Raw genomic sequence first — 12,827 nt, 5'->3', positions numbered from 1 at the left:
CTACAATTATTCACCATTGTAAACGTGCATAGCACATGCTTTAAAAGAAACAACTTAAGCTGCAGTTTGCTCTATTAAATTAACAAAGGTTTCTAGTTACATTTCTGGATTTTAATTGAACTGAACTGTGTAACAGGAGCTGAGCCCATATAGCTGATGGGAAGTATATGTTGAAGGCAAGTTCCGTTTTGGAATTCAACTTGTCCCACAACCGCTTTAGATGAATGAGTTGTGTGCAAAAAACAATCTTGAATATTCAGCTGATGGCATTGCCAGCAATTTAATCAATTGTTGAAAAACATCAGGCATGCTAGAGATTTAAATGAATGCCAGGTCAAAGAAGGATCTATTGTCATGGGTAACTTAAATTTGGTTAGAGGAGAGGGAGGTGGAGTTGTTTATGTAAATGCTGCTCTGGTTTTTGTAGGGTTTGTATTGATGATTTCTTACCAAGTATTTCAGTGTTGACTTTTTTTTTACTTACTGTCAGAAAACATTTATTCCAATTTTCTTTGGAGCGTTTTGTTTCTAAAAGTCATTTTCAAAGCACCTTTTGAAGGTTAGAATAAAGGATCCTGAGATCATTTGCATTTTGGTTTAAAGCTAACATAAGATGACCTGCTCCTGCACCCACACAAGCCACTGTGGTCTTTTGTGCCAGGGTGGGGTGGGCAGTGATAGTGGGATTGTTCAATATTCCTTCTCTGGATATGGGCATCTTGCAGTGTTATAATCCCTGTCTGGGAACTGTAAACCAAGATAACCAAATTTACCAACTGACCCGCAACTGAAGAAATGAAAGGATTGCAAAACTGAAACATAACCGTTGAATTGTGTGCAAATGTGCACACCACCTTTTGTAAGTGTGCTCTCTTCTACCCTTTTGCAGCAGTTTTGTCTCTTGTCTGCAGCTCTCCTTTGTGTCTGCAAGCCATGTGGCTTCTGGTCTGAATTGCCATTGTGGATAGTGCTTCCAGGTTAAGGGTAGCGAGGTTACATGGACCAGTATTTATTATGCAAGAAAATGAGAATTGATCCATTATTATTGATGAAAATGCTTAAGTCTCTTTCAAACACTTTAAAAACAATTAGACCTCCTTACTGTACTGTTTCCAGGTCACAGGTGGTCATGGTAGTTAATACATAATTAATTGTGTCTAAAATTGTGATCTTTTAAGCCAATTATTGGTTTGTGCTCTGATTACCTGTGAGATAACTGTAGGCCATAATGTGGATTCTTACACTTAAACCCCGAGGGTAAAATGGAAGGACAGCCTGCACAAATTAGGTTTGTAATGCCTGGAATTTTAAAAGTGAAGGAAAACTACTAGGGTAAGTAGTTGGGGGTTCTAGCACTATGGGACACAGTCTAAAAATTATTGCCAGGCTTTTCAGAGGTGAAGTACAGAAACACTTCTGCATGCACAGCGTGGTCAAGGTGACCAACTGTCCCTTTACTTTATGGATCGTCCCCTACGAGTCCACTGTCCTGTGTCCCAGACTGCACGGTGCTAGGGTGTTGCTTTTCCCATAATTTGGACCTTTTTTTGCGCATGCATGTCACCTGCCCTCCTGTTTTGTGTGCACTCAGCTCTGGCAGCAGTCCCACCACCACCACCCTATGCGCTCACAGCTCTGGCACCATGCACACCCCACCTCTCTCCCCTGACCCTACAAACCCCTATGGCCAGGCTGTCCCTTGATTTTTCTCAAGAGTTGGTCACCTTTTGAGTGGCAGAAGTTTGGAACAACTCTTCAAACAGCAATTGATGATGGGTCAATTAATTTTTAATCAGATTGCTAACAAAAATCCAAGTATCCTGGGATTATGGGGTGCCTATAAGGTCACTGGTCAACCACAACCCCATCGAATGACAGAACGAGCTCAAGGGGCTGCATGGCCTACTCATGTTCTATGTTTCTGCATTGTTTGACTGATCTCACTGATGATAAGGACTGAAATGCAGAGCATTAATAAACATCGTGCCAATACCATCAAGATTTTTAAAATGTAGTCTTGTGGCATTTCTGGGAAATGGAGTAACTGTTGCATACTGGTGTATATTGAGATTTGCAAAAATTGTGAGGATCTTCCACCGCAGATGCAATGCTTCATGTTTACAGATGAGTTGATGTTTTGATGTGTGAGTGAGAAGAGAACACGTGGCACTGGCATTTCAGGAAACTGTTGCCACAGCTCGCCTCCTCTTTTTGACCCCCTGCTCAGGGTGAGATACTGCTACGGAAACATCAGTTTCCTTTTCATGCTGTGAATGTGTTGTAGTGTTTCCTGATATAAAGTGAGGATTTCTGCGCCTTTTTTATTATTCAGCTGTTGGATGAGTAATCCTTTACCAATTGTAATATCCACTAGGTTCTTTGCAAGCAGACAGGGAATCCAAACTCATTTGTACATATAAACAATATTTATATATGCAAGGCATTCTCTGCTTCATTCCTCTGCTCCCCTGGCATCCTCTTGCTACATCTAGTGGAAAGAGAACCACTTGCTCACCTGGAGCCTGAGGCCTCATTAGCCTCAACACTTTACAAATCACTACAAATACCTGGGTTTGACTTAGAGCAATAGGCTTGGAGACTGACTGACTGACTGACTGACTGACTGACTAGGTTAGCAGGTAAGAATGCACAACACAGTCTGTCTGCAAGCATGACCCAGACCTCCCTGTCGCTTGCCATTTCAACACACCATCCTGCTCTCATGCCCACATGTCTGTCCTTGGCCTGCTGCATTGTTCCAGTGAAGCTTTACGCAAACTGGAGGAACAGCAGCTCATCTTCCAACTAGGCACTTTACAGCCTTCTGGGCTGAATATTGAGTTCAACAATTTTAGATCATAAACTCTCTCCTCCATCCCCACCCCCTTTCCGATTTCCCCCACTCCCTTTTTTTTCCAATAATTTGTATAGATTTTTCTTTTCCCACCTATTTCCATTATTTTTAAATGTATTTCCATCCATTGTGTTATCTCTACTTTTTAGCCTATTTTGATCCCTACCCCCCACCCCAACCCCACTAGGTCTATCTGTACCTTTATTATCACATTCCTTAGATAATATCACCACCTTCAACACCTTTGTCCTTTTGTCTATGACATCTTTTGGTTATCTCCACCTGTCACTGGCCCTCTATCCAGCTCCACCTGTCCCATCCACCCCTTAAACCAGCTTATATTTCAGTTCTTTTCTATTTTTCCTTAGTTCTGTTGAAGAGTCATACGGACTCGAAACGTTAACTGTGTTCCTCTCCGCAGATGCTGCCAGACCTGCTGAGTTTTTCCAGGTAATTTTATTTTTGTTTTGGATTTCCAGCATCTGCAGTTTTTTTTTTTTGCTTTGATCATAGACTTTTCCTGAACAGAACCATGTTGGATGTAATCCATTTTTGAACTGCCATCTTCTGGTTGAATTTCTTGAACAATGGAAGCGACTGTGCCACTCTGGTTTAGGATTAAATTGGAAAATCTACAATCTTACCAATATTTTCTTCCCAGCTCCATAGCATTGAGTTATCACCAGAGAGTTTTCCAATTGCAATGATTTGTTAAATATTCCAAAGACCTGCTCAAGTAATTAAGGCTTGACTGAATTATCAATTGTGATTAGCAGCAATATACCCACGTGTAGTTGAATTTTATGCAGAAATGCCTTTTTATGCTGTCAACTAATTTTTGTCTTTTGAAAAGCCACAAGTGTCAATTGATAAACAGCTTGCTCTTGTATAACAGCTTTTACATAATAAATACCTCAATTTCAATAATTGGACATCCAACAATGGAGGGAGAAGGTTTGGGGGGCGGGGGGGGGGGGCGTTGACCTGAGGTGTGATCAAACACTAACTTTGTGTCTGTCTCACCATGACAGCTTAAGGAAAAGAAACCTGGAAAGGCACTACTAGTAAATGTGTCTATGAAGTTGTTGGGCAGTTTTAAAAGAAACAGCTGGTTCATTTAATGTCCTTTTTAGGAAAATAAATATTCCACCTTTTTTATCTAGTCTAGCCTCCGTATGAGCCATACTTGTATGAGCCGCTTGGTTGGGGAATTGCAAAGAAGGCAGCACACCACCACCTATCATGAGATAAGATAAATAGGATCAGGAGTAGGCCATTCGGCCCATTGAATCTGCTCCACCATTCAATACAATCATGGCCGATCTGATTATGACCTTAACAGCACTTTTTCTGGCCACCGTAACCCTGGACTCCCTTGTCAATTAAAAATCTGTCCAACTCAGCCTTGTGCTAGGTAGAGAATTCCAAAGACCAAGACCCTCAGAAGGAATTCCTCCTCATCTCTGTCTTGAATGGGAGACCCCTTATCTTAAACTTTGCCCTGTAGTTCTAGATTCCACAATGAGAGGAAAGATCACCTTGGCATCTATCTGTCATGCCCCCTTAGAATCTTATTTTTTCATAAGATCACCCCTCATTCTTGAGTGTAAACCCAACCTGCTCAACCTTTTTCTCCTGAGACAGCCACTTCAGCCCAGGGATCAACTTGATAAATATTCTCTGATCTGCTTCTAATGCAGGTATGTCCCTCAAGTAAGGTGATCACAACTGCACACTGCACACTGTACTCTAGTAATGTTTCACCAAAGCCCTGTACAGTTATAGTAAGACCACCCTACTTTTATACTCCATCCCACTGGCAACATTCCATTTGCCTCCCAATTACTTGCCGTACCTGCATGCTAACTTTTTTGTGAGTCATGTACAACATTTGAAGTGAGATACAATGAACAGTGGTCATGCTGCTGATGCCCACATCCTGAGATTTTAAAATCTTATTGGGTGATTGCCAATTCTGACATTATGCTTCTCAAAGAGTGACCTCCTCGACTCTTATGCTGAATATTGCAGACAGCTCAACAGCAGCTGAATGCACTGTCCCGTTAAATTTTCACCCATTCCAAGGTTATCTGCAGGCACAATTGCTTAATCTACAGAGACCCCACGCATACAACTAGTGTTTAGAATTAAATTCATATTGGCCATGGTTCATTTCCTAAATCTCTCCAAGACTGGTCTGAAATAGAAACTTTGCAGGATTGGGCTAATGCTCTTGGTGTCTTCATAGTTTTAACCCCAAAGCGAATTCTCGAACAATGTTGATCTCCCAAATAAACACCCAATTACTGAACCCTGAAACTCTCGAGCTTCAACTTTTCCCCATTAATAATTTATATTGAACCCCTTTTTCAGAACAGCGTGTAATTAGATTACAGGCACCAGTCACAAGCTATTACAATTTAAGCAGCAGCATTTGAGAGAGCCAAAACAGAAACAGAATTACCTGGAAAAACTCAGCAGGTCTGGCAGCATCGGCGGAGAAGAAAAGAGTTGACGTTTCAAGTCCCTTAGGGTCATGTGGACTCGAAACGTCGACTCTTTTCTTCTCCGCCGATGCTGCCAGACCTGCTGAGTTTTTCCAGGTAATTCTGTTTTTGTTTTGGATTTCCAGCGTCCGCAGTAGCTTTTTGTTTTTAGCATTTGAGAGAGGATGGTAGCAAGGCACAAAGTTCAGGGAACACATTAACGCATTCCTACAGTGTAGCAGAATGAAGGGAAATGGAATGTAGATTCAAGCCATTAGCACAAGGCATATGTGAAACTGAAGGGAGAGGGGGAGACGAAGTCATGGGCAATATAAGAACTTGTAAATTAAAGAAAAATGATTTTGAAATCTCTGGTTGGTGGGCACAAATGTGGTGGGTTGAGAATTGGCTTACACTCTAATGAAGCCTTGATGACTTGCAGGTTGGAGGCTGTCCAAGGACATTGACGTAATCCTGTCTGGAGGTGACCAAATTAAGGATGTGATTCAGTAACTGTGGGGAAAGTAGAAAGGCAAAGAGTTATACCTATTGGCTGTGCAGTTTGAAGCTCATTTCAGAGTCAATTCTGCAGAGCCTGGTTCCACTTTTGTGTTAGCCACTGCGACCAGAGAAATACAATGGGTTATGGTTAGCATAGGCAGGAAAGCTGACCTGGCTCAAACTGGGTCTGGGGCAGAAAGAGACCATACAGGAGGTGACTCATGCAAGCACAGAAGAAGCTGCTGCAGAAGAAATGCTGATTTTTTTTTTTGTGGTAATAGCAACAAAATCAAGCTCTGATGGTGGCACAGCATTGCTGTAGGAGTCTGGTATGTTCAAATGTCCCCAATGCTGCAGAAATCTTTAATGCAATTTGTTAATGCTGTGCGCTTTTGTTTTGGCCAGAGCCAATGAGAAAAGTGAAGGAAAGCATTGAAAATGGGAGAGGTGCTAGGCAAGGGCCTGAGAGAAAAGGGGGATTGAAGGTTTTTTCTTTCCATAAGGGAGTGGGGCACAGTGGATTGATGGACAGGGGGGCTGGGGTGTGTGTGATAGGTTGAGTCTAAGGAAAAGGTCACATTGACCGTCACCAAATGGGAGCAGTTGTATGTTCAAAGGCGGTTAAAGGTACAAAATTTCATGGGTGAGGTCAGTTGGTTTGAGGGTCTAGGTGTAGACGCTGGGAAATTATGTAGCATGATATCATCTGGTTGAATTGGACAGGGGAGGGAGGTGGCTCAAATGGGTGATCTTTACCTCACCAAGCAGTGATTTGAGCAAAGAAGCCCAGCCTACCCTTTGCTACCCTGGAGAAGTGGAAAGATCTGGATATGTAGAAGGCAATGCTTTATTGCTTCGAATAATTGAACCAAATCTGGGTGTGAATAGACTAACCAAGTGCACTGTAGCCTACAGCTCTTGCTGCAGAGATGAGACCCTTTGCCAGGATAATGCTTGATCTTGAATATGATTATTGCATAAAGGCCAGAAGCTATTTAATGGGTGTTGAAGTGAAAGGGGATCCAGACTGGAAGTTGGGAATTTTTAGTGGGTTTCAAACTTTTTTTAAAAAGGGGACTATTTTATGGCATTTAATGTTTTCTGTGTTACTATCATCCCTCTTTTCCCCAAAGATGAGGAAAGCAAGTTCACCAGATTGGACATGCCCTTGAATATTTCCTCCCTCCCTCCCATTAGTCCAGAGATTAAGCACTGGAAACTGAAGGATAGAGCGTATTGACCACTGAATTAGGTACGGAGCCTTTAGTGCAGCAACTTATTAGGCCAACCTGTAGACCTTCTTAACTTTCCCAGTTTATATCTTGATGCAAATGTTTGTTTATAAAATCAACAGTCAGACGCTCGTAAATTGTAGGCAAAAAACCAAGATGTCAATTCTAAACTCAAACTGTACATTTTAAATGTCAAAAATGAAGAAAATCCACTTGATTTCTCCCCTCCCTCCCTCCCCACCAATGCCCTTTCCTCCTTGAAAGTTGGGTTCTTCCTGGTAATTCAGAAATGGCAGTCACAATGTTTTTTTTGTTGTCAGAGCACTTGGACACAAACTTATCTAAGTTCCAATGTTTCATTATACTGTAGCCTTGTAGAGATAAGATTTGCAATTCATACACTTATCTTCAAAGGTTTGTTAGAAGGCATATCTAATTTCACCAGTTCAACGCTTGCCTGCTAATTACATGGATTAGTATGGACCTTTATTTGATTTACTGTATGACCCCAGATTACTGAATGACCCCAGATAGACTATCACTGCTGCAATATTAGTCTGGAAAACAAAAAGTTGTCCTAAGTGCTAGAGTGGCCTTATGCTACTCTAAATATATTATAAAGTGGCCTTTGTGCTGATCTCTTGAGTCTGGACATTTTCATTTGAATCTTGGGATTTTAATAATGCCTTTCGAGTTAACCTAAGAGAGCCAGGTTAAACAACTGTAATAGTTCAAAAGTTTTTTATTTGTTCATGGGATGTGGGCATCACTGGCTAGGCTGGCATTTATTGCCCACCCTCAGTCCATTTTAAGTGTCGACCACATTGCTGTGGGTTTGGACCAGACCAGGTAAGGACAACAGACTTCCTTCCAATGGTTTCATGGTCATCATCAGACTTTTGATTCCAGATTTTTATTGAATTAAAATTTCACCACCTGGGTCCCCAGAGCATTAACTGGAATACTAGTCAGCGACAATACCACAATGCCACTGCCTCCCTGTAATGTGTCCATAGCCCAAACATTTTATTGTTAAATAGCAGCAGTGTTTTGGGTGGAAATGGCACAAGTGATCTTGTAGGGCCGGGTTGTGTTAGAACAGGAAATGTTGGAACAAGTAAAGGTTAATTGCCCCATGTGCACACTACTTGTATAGATAACATGTAATCTGCTCTAGCATAGATTTTTAACCCTTTAAATTCCTGAAAGGAAATTTCTACATTAAGTCTCCACTGTCCACAGAAGGCAACAAAGCTAACCTCATCACCCATAGCCCAATATTAATCCTGGGTTTTTCCCTACAGACTTTGTTTTTTTTCCCCTCTTTTTGGCACATAATATGAAACCTCCTCTGACTCTCCTTGCCTTAAAGGCAATAAAAATATTCCTTTAGCCCTTCTTGAAACAGTGGCATTACTTCCATCAGGCCCACTGTATACCTGACCTGCAAGTGCCTGATTCTGATATTCAATAGAAAACCTTCTTTTAAAATCCCTTCCACTATCAACATTTTCTTCATTTCTTCCCCCTCAGCAAAAAGAAAAATCTTATTGGCTCTGGTTATTAAAAAGTCTCGATTCTGAATGGTAGGTTTAAAGCCTTTGTTTCAATTTTTAAATTTTTTTTTCCAGTGTCCTAATTTTTTTTTCTCCATCCCAAAGTTGGAGAATTCTTCTGGTACCTGATGGCTTCAAGCTCCGCTTTCAAATGCTTTTTAATAGGTGATGGATATGTGAGTTTTTAAGATGATTTTGTTTGTGGTGAGGATGTATATTGTTGGAATATTTCTTTGGGAGAATAGTAGAATGTTTCTCAGATGAAAAGTAGATGAATACAGTATGCTTGTAATGGAGGAATGGTTTGCAGTGTCAAATTAGTGTCTCCAGATTTAAGGAAGGAAGACTTTAGGGATCTGGAGGAAGAACCATGGTTAGTGACTTCTGGACAGCATAACTTGCCGTGGACATTGAATGAGGAGCATTTGTTGGCTTATTTCTGATCTGATCGGTGAATATCGGGCAGCTCACGTGATGAATGGCCACATGACAAATAGCCATGAGTTACAGAAAGCTGCTGACTTTTGCAGAAGCACAGACTTGCATTTATATAGCACCCTTCATGACCACAGGATGTCCTAAAGTGCTTTACAGCCAATGAAGTACTTTTTGAAATAGTCACTCTTGTAAGGTAGGAAACATAGCTGCCAATTTACGTACAGCAAATTCCCACAAATAGTAATGCGATGATGACCAGAATCTTTTTCTTGTGCTGTTGATCTCGATCTCCATTGGAAGGTGAAACTATACGCCAGCAAGAATGAGCTCCTTCAGGAGGAGAAATGAGATTGATGGAAAGAAATTAAACTCTTTCCTCCTTGAACTTGGTAATTTGCTCATCCATTTCCCACTGAAGAAAGTAAGCATTTTGCTTCTCATAGTGGAGGATGCTCATAGGGAATCGGGGAATTTCTGAGCAACTGCAAGTATCTCTGGAAGAGTGGTGGCTGGTTAAACGTCTAGGAACCTGGTTATGAAGTTGATCTATCGTTTTGGGTGAAATGGAGGTTGCTGCTTGTTCCATTTTCCGTCTTTATTTGCTTCACAGCATTTTGCAGTTTTAAATATTTCCTATTTTGCGCTGTATTCCAGCTTTTTTTTGGACTATGTAGGAAGGTGCAGCATTCCTCAATGTACATTGGAAGAGGATCCTTGAACCTATTTTTGGTTCTGTCGACCTGCATTCTCCTGACTTGGTTAAGTGAGATGTGCTGCTTTAGGGGAGAACGTTCTGCACCAGACGAGCAGAAACTTCTTGTATGAATTTCTGTTTCTTTTGGGGTCGCATAACTATGATCAGTTTCAGTGCACAACTAATAGTTGACTGATCCAAAAAAAAAAGTGTTGTACAGGACCGCTGGTAGGAATTAATTCCCACTGTTTAAAATCTTCTCAAAGAGCCAGCCCAAGCGTGATGGGCCAAATGGCCTGCTTCCAATCTGGACGTTTCGATGATTCTATCTCTCCAGAAAGTAACCTTGGAAGTGTTTGCAGCTGAGGTGTACTGGTGGAAGGAAACAGAAGACAAGACTGCCTCTAGTACAGTGCTTGTAGCTATATAATTGTTCCCCGAGCTTGAGGAACTACTTCACCAGTGCAGCATTTTCATCTTTTGGACGTAGTGAGAGTACGATGGCCAATTTCTTGGTGGTAAGTTATGGATGTTTTGCGGTGTAGACTTTTCCCAGAGAGCCTGGGTTGTGGCTGCCAATGTGTTTTGATGTAGGACTTCTCTTGAGGCAATGGAAGAATTCTCCTGTTGATTTTAAACTGAACTTGGCTCAGGGTTTTTTTGCTGAAAGGACAGTTTTTTTTCAACATCTCAACCTCACCACCCAGTTCTGTTCCAATTCAATCCTTTCCAGCCATTCTCCACCCCCCCCTCCTGCTGCTCCTCCCTTGTAAATCCTTCCATGATAATTCTAACTTTAATGACTAGGACTAGAACTCTTAACAACATGGCATGAGGACACTGATTCAAAAGTGTGATCAAAAAGGAAAATCCTAGACCACGGAGTATTTGCTGTGCTTTTAAAAAAAAAAAGTCACATTTTAAAGGAACCTGTATAATTTGTAAACGCCGCTAGTGAGTTGTGTAGGATTTGAGCCCGACAGCTGTCAGCTGGTGCCCTACTCCTTTTAAATTGGCTACAGATTGCATAATTGGCACATTAAATATTGCTACTGTTGAATTATGCAAGGTTAACAATGTGTAGTATTTTATATGTCTGGCAAGAGCTTTAATCTAATCTTATCCATGCCAATCAGTTTACCTGTTGATTTTAATCCAGTGCCCAGAGCTCATGTCATCTATTGCCTCACAGGTAGCAATTTCTTCAGTATGAGCAGGTGACGAGGCAAACTGGGCTAGAATTTACATGAAAAACCAACTGGGTAAAAGTGATTCCATATAAATGGATTTGCTCCACGATCTATTATTTACATTTCTCCAAAGGGCCCTTGGTTCCTCTGCCAAGATTTACAAATAGGATACAAAAATTAATGTATACGCGTCCGGTGGAGAGGCTATAATCCTTGTTAAGCACTTTCTTTTTTAAACTGGAGTGGGGTGGAATACTTCCCCGGTGAAACTGTGTCCGAGCGGTTGGTTTGCTCAGCTGTGACCGTTCAAAGGGAAGTTTACAGCACTGTATACAGTCAAACTAATTTAAATAATTACTTAAAAACTGGTTTGAAAGTTTTCTAATGAAATACAAAACGTTACAATGTTTGCTGACTTTTGGGCAGTGTTTGGGTTTGAAATGGTGTGACCTTCCCAGCTTTCGTTGTTTTGGGAGCTGACGGTTGTATGTAAATGTGTTTTCTTGCGTGGAGTCCTAATGAAATTACTTAAGGAAGTTTATCTTGACCTCCTTAGTAACAATATTAGAGACATTAGGAGCTATGGTGGAAGTTTGAAAATTTCACCATACCCACTTAAACTGTAATATCCAACTGTTGCCATTCCAAATATACATTTTGAATGTGGGTGAATTATTGATGTGTCTGCAGGGTAACTGCAGCATGATGGTTAAACTACCTGTGAATGCTTTTGTTAAGAAAGTTGTCATGTGGCAGTGCTGAAGATGACTCACCATTCTGATCCAAAACTCACTTGATTTTTGTAGTCTAACTGCATTGTTGGTTCAAAATGGTATTGGGGAAAACCAGTTTACACAAATGAGGCTGGTGCGTGGCATTTACAATACCCAGCTTTTTCTAAAACTGCATGCTACAAGCTCCCAAAGTGCATGTCAATTAAATTTGGATGACAGTATTTTTCTAGTAGACCTCCCACATGCTGGCCTTTTGCGGTGCTGATCTATAACATGGCAAATTTTGTGGAGATGTTTCATTGGAATCCAACTTCCCTAGCAAAGGGGATTGCTGGTTAATGATCAGAGCTTGATGGGCAGCCAACTCAAAGACTAAATCCACCTGTCTTTCAAATTGACTACCTAGAAGACCAACTAATTTTTTTATAGTTGGTCATTCTGACTTCTGCCTGCCAGTAAATGTGCTGATTCAATGTGTTTGCTATGACTGATATTCTGTGACTCAATAACAGATGTCAAACATCAATAATTCATGTGCACTAGCCAAGCTGTCATGCCTAATGTGCACATGCATGAAATAATGAGATCCATGATCCAAATTTACAGCTGTTACCCATGTCTAAATGCAAGAGTGTGGTTGTTGGCCCATCCATTTGAGCAGCTACTCAGTTAAACCATGGCATGTCCAACGTCTTTGTGCAAATAAAATGGTATTTGGGTTTTCCAGTAGCTTTTAAATATGAATTTTGTAATGTATTTCCCAGTGTGGTGCACTTATCTGAGTCAGAAGTTCGTGGGTCAAGTCCCACTCCAGAGTCTCAAAACGTGTGATGCAGTTTGACACCACTGTCATACTGAGTGCTGTACTGTCAAAGATGCTGCCTTTTGGATGAGATGGAACAGGTTATCTCATTGTGTGCAAATTGGATACTGCATCTCCTCCACTACAACAGTGGTTACCATTGAAGAATACTTAATTGTCTAAGCACTTCGAGGTCACGAAAGGCATTATATAAACCCAGAGTGTGAAAGAAGGGTCATATTTGACTGACTCTCTGATGCTGCCAGACCTGAGTATTTCCAGCACTGCTTTTATTTCACATTTCTAGTATCTGCAGTATTTTGCTTTAATTAATCCCAAG

At 41.0% G+C, this 12,827-nt stretch overlaps 1 protein-coding gene across 3 annotated transcripts in view; it reads left to right on the top strand.

The window, feature by feature from the left end:
• spsb1 (splA/ryanodine receptor domain and SOCS box containing 1) overlaps positions 1 to 12,827 on the top strand; it is a 79,954-nt gene that overhangs the window by 30,742 nt on the left and 36,385 nt on the right. Inside the window, exon 1 of one of the 3 annotated variants that reach the window (XM_078557834.1) lies at positions 7,009 to 7,093. The exons of the other annotated variants lie outside the window; for them this stretch is intronic. The gene's annotated coding sequence lies outside the window, so the exon portion shown is untranslated. Of the gene's footprint in view, positions 1 to 7,008; positions 7,094 to 12,827 lie in introns of those variants that run through there. 3 annotated transcript variants of the gene reach the window in all.

The sequence above is a fragment of the Cetorhinus maximus genome, chromosome 15, assembly GCF_964194155.1.
Source record: "Cetorhinus maximus chromosome 15, sCetMax3.hap1.1, whole genome shotgun sequence".
NCBI classification, from domain to species: Eukaryota; Metazoa; Chordata; class Chondrichthyes; order Lamniformes; family Cetorhinidae; genus Cetorhinus; species Cetorhinus maximus.
This window is presented reverse-complemented; position numbering and strand designations above follow the sequence as displayed.